Source organism: Notamacropus eugenii, chromosome 6 (genome assembly GCF_028372415.1).
Source record: "Notamacropus eugenii isolate mMacEug1 chromosome 6, mMacEug1.pri_v2, whole genome shotgun sequence".
Lineage (NCBI taxonomy): Eukaryota > Metazoa > Chordata > Mammalia > Diprotodontia > Macropodidae > Notamacropus > Notamacropus eugenii.
In genome coordinates, this window is record NC_092877.1 from 127855455 (window position 1) to 127862450 (window position 6996).

Sequence of the window (6996 nt, forward strand, 5' to 3'; positions counted from 1 at the left end):
TTTGTTGATTGATGACCTATGCCCATATCTTATACATACTGCCAGTTTATATCATTATGGCTCCCGAGACATATCATTTATTGAAGTAAAATGAATTTTTAAAATTTATGGTTAATTGATTGCATTTAATTAATTACTTGTAAAAGTTTATTAATTAACTAATGGCAATCAGTAAAAATAGGTAACTTAATTAGGTAGTTAATTAATTTAGTTGGTTAATTTCATCAGATATTAATTAGTTATTTAAAGTTTCCTTACAGTTAATGATGACTTTGTCATCATCTAAGCAATAATCAAAGAATTAAAGCAAATGATAGATACATTTTCATTTGATTGTTTTCAGAGAACAATATAATGCTTCTCCTGCTTTACAATGGTTGTGGCCATTAACAAGGTCAGATTATCAGAGCAAGTATGTGGGTAGTGTTCCACTGACCAGGAACTTAACATACTATTGAAGAACCATGGGAAAGGAAACTGAAGCAACTGGATACTTAATTAAATCTCCAATAACTATTTTTTAATGTGACAGATAATGACTCTGAAGTCATTATCTGGACTCTGATGTCCAGAGTTCCACAAAGTTCTAAAAATCTTCCTCCTAATAACTTATAAGAATATTTGTTGATTTGTTATTAAAAGCAGATCCTTAATGTCAACTACAGTTTCTGTTACTTTTTATAGAGAATAACCTTGGCATTCATAGGGCATAGGTTGAAAAGGTCTTCCTGATTGGAGAAATCTGCAAATACTCATAGATGATTTAGGAAAGTAAGGGGTAGGGGGATCTAAGAATTGAAGATTGTTGTAACAATTTGGATAGTAATGGATAACTGGTAAATATCTCTTCTTTCTCCTTCCTTTCTCATTCATTCCCCTTTCCACTACCAACACACAACCTGTATAGGCAGAAAAAAGAGATTAGATATGGTAACATTGGGCTGACTTAGAGAAACTAGACTGAGACTTGTAGGTTTTTTAGAAAATCTCTACACATTCAAATTCCAGAGTTAAAATTTACAACCAGAATGCACTCCAAACATAGCACCAAGAGCATAGTCAGTGGCCCATCAGCCATGAGTAGGGATCTGGGAAGAATTCTTCCCTGACCACCCCTTGTTTCTTTTTTCTCTGTTGTCCCATACCTATATAGCATACTCATGTTGGCTTTACTTTATAAGAATTCTTCTGTACCCCTGAAAAAATAATTCAACAGGGGCAGCTAGGTGAGGGGCAATGAGAATTGCACTGGCCTGGAGTTAGGAGGACCTGAATTCAAATCTGGCCTCAGACACTTGACACACTTGCTAGCTATGTGATCTTGGGCAAGTCACTTAACCCCAATTGTCTTGCTTTACCCCCTCCAAAAAAAACAAAACAAAACAAAAATAAAACAAAAAAAGTTAATCAATCAATAAGCATTTAATAAACATATTATTAACATACTACTTTCCAGGTACTGTTCTAAACATTGGAGATTCAAAAAAGACAAAACAATCCCTTCCCCGAAGGAGTTTACATTCTAGTGGAAGATAGATATAAACAATTAAGCATAAACAAGATACATATAGAGTAGATGGATGGTAAACTTAGAGAGAAAGGCTTTAACATCTGAAGGGGCCCAAAAAGGCCTTGTGCTGAAGGAAGTGTTTGAGGTGAATTTTAAAAGAAGCTCAAGACTCTAAGTGTAGGGAGGGCAATCCTCCTCTTGTAGCACGGGGGGTGTCATAGTATGGCTCAAAGAGAGGCAGAATAGACATCTCTAGACTTTTCTTTCCCTACCACTCTCTAACGGAAATTTTGCTTGCCATCAAAAAGGGAAGATGGAAGCCAGAAGCAGCTGCAGAGTCCAAAGAAACTGAAGAAATGCAAAGAGAGATTAGAGAGCAGAGACCTCCTCTCACCAACCTACCCTACCCTGCCTCTCCACAAGTGCAGAACATTGATCACCACCAATGATTAGAGAGTCTCATACATAGGCTTGGGACTAGGTTTTATATGAGTAGTAGGTGAGTAGTAAGAATGTTCTAGGCATGAGATCATTAATGCAAAGGGACAGAGATAAGAGATTTAGTCTCCTATACAAGGAAAAAGTGGGTCAATAAGGCTTAATCAAGGAACAAATGGAGAGGGATAAAGTATAAGTAGACTGGAAAGTAGAAAGGTTTACATTGTGAAAAGCCTAACCATAAAAAACACGTGTCCATAAAAACTAGACCCCCAAAGCTAGCCCAGGTTCAATATATGATTTGGGTGAGCATCTATTAAAAATGAAATGAAAGAACAAAACATAAAACTGTAGCTTATAAGTTAAAGTCTGATTTTTTTTTATTTTCCTTTTTAAATAAAAGCAGAGAAAGTATTAGTTTAATTCAAGGATATTTAATCAAGAAAAATAAAAATAATGAGATAAATATCTCCCCAAACTGTATTAGGTATACAGTTGCTCAGATTCCCAAACTACTGATGGGCGAGGGAACTTTTCATCGTAGACAACTGTTTTTTCCAGGTCATTATTCCAGCTGGAACACCTCTCTGCCTCCAAAGTTACAGCCTATTGCTTTCCTCTAGAGCTGCTGAATGTCTTCTACTGAGTTCCTGTCTCTGGTGACCTATGAGTTATTATTTTTAATCTGTTGTTTTTCTGCTGAACTTCTACTGCCATCTATTTCGTGTTAGCTGAAATGGAGCTGCTAACCAAGTGCTTACTGCTCTTTCTGTGTACCTATCCCATAGCTTCAGGGAATCATAGCTTTTTTTTGTATTTCAGATTTGTAGCCAAACTAAGCCAGAACCTCAAAAAGTCCCTTTGGACAAATCAGCATTTAGAATTGAGTTTGGCTTCTGTCAATAATAATTTTCAAGGCTCACTCTGCTTTTTGAATTAAGGTGAGTAATCCTATAATATTCCTGGGCACTAGTGTAAGGACATTCCATCTCAAAGGAAGAGGATCTATATAGAGAAAAGTATAGCAATAGTTTTTGGTATGCGTGCGTGTGTGTGTGTGTGTGTGTGTGTGTGTGTGTGTGTGTGTGTGTGTTGTTGTTGTTGCACCAAGGCAAAAAAAGTAGGGATACATCAGTTGGATAATAGCTAGACAAATAGTGACATATGAAGGCAATTATTGTACTTGTAAGAAATGATATAAGAGATTCAGAGGAACCTCAGATGACTTATCTGATACAGAGTAAAATGAAGAGAATTGAATGGAAAAATATGCACAATGGCCACAATAATGTAGAGGCAAACAAATTAAAAGACTTCAGTCTTCTCAGCAATGCAGTGACTAATTATGACTTCGGAAAGCTAATGATGAACTTTGCCTCCCATTTCATGGCAGAGAGAAAGTGGACTTGAGATGCAGAATCAGATGGACGTTTTTCAGGCATGACTGATGTGTTGATTTGTTTTTCTTATCTGTATTTATTTGTTACAGGAGAAAACTTCTATTTGACAGGAATAGGGGCTGGCGGTAGTGGGTGAATAATGACACATTTAAAAAAGAATGAAATATTAAAAATGCACAAATGAGAGCAGAAGGAAGTTCAAGAAAGAGACATAAAATGTAGGACAGCAACACTAATGTACTTAAGATAGAGCTATGAATTTATATAATCATTCCACAAATCAGATTGTAATTGTACAAAGTGACAAAAATGTACCTACTACGTGACCCAGAGATTCTTCTTGCTAAACCTATACCCCTCTAATGTCACAAACAAAAAGAAATGTTTCATGTACATGAAAATATTTATAGCAGGTCTTTTGTGGTAGCAGAGAACTGGAAATAAAGTAAATACCCACAGATTTTGAGACTAAATCAATTTTGTTTTAGAAATGTACTGCAATGAGCGACCAAAAAAAAAAAAATACAGAGAAACATGGAAAGATTTACATGAACTGATACAAAGTGAAGTGGACAGAATTAGGGATACAATATGCCTAATGACTACATTAACTTAAAGAAAAAGAGTAATTACTACAAAACAATCACATGTGCATGTTAGAAATTATAAGGAATAGGCTTGGTCACAAAGAAGGGAAATAAAAAGATATCTCTCTTCCCTCTTTTTTTTTGGAGGGGATGAGGAGAAGAAATGGGTCTAAAACAATGCATGTAATGTCAAATTTTGATGTATTGATCTTTTTATGGTTTTCCCTTCCTCTTTGTCTTGTTTTTCTTTAAAAAATAATAATATCTGGCACTGATAAGGTGCTGTTATCTCATTTGATCCTTACAATAAGTTTGTAATGTGGTTGCTTATTATCCTCATTTTACGGATGAGGAAACAAGCCAAGAAAATTTAAGTGCCCAGAGTTTGCCCAGAGTGAACAAGCCAGTAAGTACTTGAAGTGGAATTAGAACTCAGGACTTCAGCTACTTTATTTGTTATAAGAGGTGACTTTCAGAGAGGGGAAAGAGGGAAAGAAAAGCAGTCTAGGGGACAGAAAAGCAAAAGACTAATAAAAATTATTTTAAAAAACAACAGGATATGAAAAAGCATGAGTTTTATTAATACCAAACAATTTAACATGTACTTAAAAATTATGCTGAAAGAAGTTTGTTTTCATATTTAATCTATTAAAATTTTCATATTTCTTGATAGTTCTTAAATTTATAATAAATAAATTTTTGTTAAATAATGTTATAGTATCAATTTGATAAGCAAGATTGAAGGGGATAAGGTAAAATGGATAACCTTTGTTCTGTATTCCTACATGTAGAGCCAGATCATTCTTCCCTCTGCTTGTAGGAAAGGATATGGAACCATATAGTAGCATGTAGCAGAATTCCACATACTTATATGCCTCATCTTTACAACTGTCTCTGTGTCTCAGAGTCAATGCAAGGGCAAAAAAATGAAGGTTTTTTTGGTGTATTCAGTTTTGTAGCTTCCGATTCATTCTTTACTCTTTCTTCTTCATCATCTATCCAATCAGTTTTATCCAATCTGGCAAAGTCTTATTGGTCATACTCTTCTAATATCTCACTCCCCTATGCCCTAATTCATACTGAGGAAGTCATAAACCTAATTCAGGACAATGTCACCAACTGCCCTTTGGAAATCTATCTCTATTGGCAGGTGCTACATTGATTTTAAATTTAATATGTCTAACACCAAACTCTATCTCACTCCTTAGATTCATCTATCCTCTAAGCTTCCTTATAGCTGTTGAGGGTACCAGGAGCCCTCCAATCACCTGTGTTTGCAATCTCAATATCACTGCAACTTTTCCTTTTTCCTCATCACCTTCACCAGAATATCTTTTGTTTCTGTTTTTTATCCCACTTCTTAGCAGGTGCCTAGTACATACTAGTTCTTAATAAATGTTTATTGAATTGAATAGTAAATCAGTTGCCAAGGTTTGTGGATCTTATCTTTGCTTTATGTTTTCATATCCATCTTATTCTCAGTCTTCTCAGGCTACTATCTTAATTAAGGTCCTTACTGCACCTCACCTGGTCTATTGCATCAATCTCCAAATTGGACTCCTCTCTCCAGTTTCTCCTTCACCCAGCTGTCAAAATAATCTTCATAAAGCACAAGATTGTGTCCCCAAGAAAAAAATAATAATAATAATTATAATGTCACACCCCTGCTAAAGAACCTTAATCTCTCTATTGCCTATAGGGATAAAATATAAACCCTTTAGCTTGACATTCAAAGCTATTTATAGTCTGCTTTCAACCTACCTTTCCATGCTTACTGCAAATTATAACAATTCATGTAATCTGTGTCCTAGAATAACTGGACTACTTGATTGTCCCCCAAATCAAGGACTCCATCCATCCTTTTTCTTCATTGTCCAGGTCATACACCATCATCTATAGCAAGTGTTCTTAATCATTATTAAATGTACTTCTTTTTAAAGTATTTTAATAAGTGGATTTCAATCTAATTAGTTTCTTTTGTAATCTCATGTATTTAATTTTATACATTTAAGAACAATATTCTGAGGAGGCCATCAATTTCACCCAACTGCCATAAGGATCCATGAAACCAAAAGGTAAAGAGTGTCTGCTGTACGGTAAAGCTTTCCTAATGTCTAGTTATTATTGCTCTTCCATCAAATTATCATCTATCTACTTATCTATTTATATTTTTTGGCATCTCTTTATCCCTAATGTCTAGTATTGTGTCCTGTACATAATCACCACATTAGTAAACTACTTGTTAAATTTGATTTGGTTTGTCCAGCTGTTTCAGTCATGTCCCATTTTTTTTGCGATTCCATTTGGGGTTTTCTTGGCAAAGATATTGGAGTGATTTGCCACTTTCTCTCCAGCTCATTTTATAGATGAAAAAACTCAGGCAAACTGGGTTAAGTGACTTGCCCAGCAGCACATCGCTATTCAGTGTCTGAGGCCAAATTTGAACTCACAAAGATGTGTCTGACTCCAGCCTCAGCACTCTACCCACTGTGTCACCATGCCATACATGCTGCTAGTTGCATGGTGCTGTGAAAGACCACTGGACCAGGAATTAGGAAGAACTGTGTTCAAATCCAGCCTCCTATACTTGCTTCAGACATTTACCAGCTGTTTAACACTGAGCAAATCACTAAATTTCTGTGAACCTCTGTTTCCTCATCTGTAAAACAGGGATAATAATGCCACACACCTCCTGGAGTGGTTGTGAGGATAATGTGATAATATTTGTAAAGTGTTTTACAAACATGAAAGTGCAACATATATAAATAGTACTAACTATTATTATTATGAACTACACATTTTTTGGTGGGAGGTGTCTTTCAAAATTGGGGATGTCTCAAAAGCAAGAAACAAAGAATTGCTTAAACTCTAAAAATATTGGACATTGCTGTTCTAATGTCAGCAATAGCTGTTATATGCCTGTATGTGTGTATGTGTGAGCTTGAGGTGATTTTACAACAGCAATATCTCCACAGCAAGGATTTTGCAGCTATTTTGATTTTTTTTTCCTTTCTTTTCCTTTGCTGGCATTTTGTTATTATATAAAGTGTTTTCAATTTTG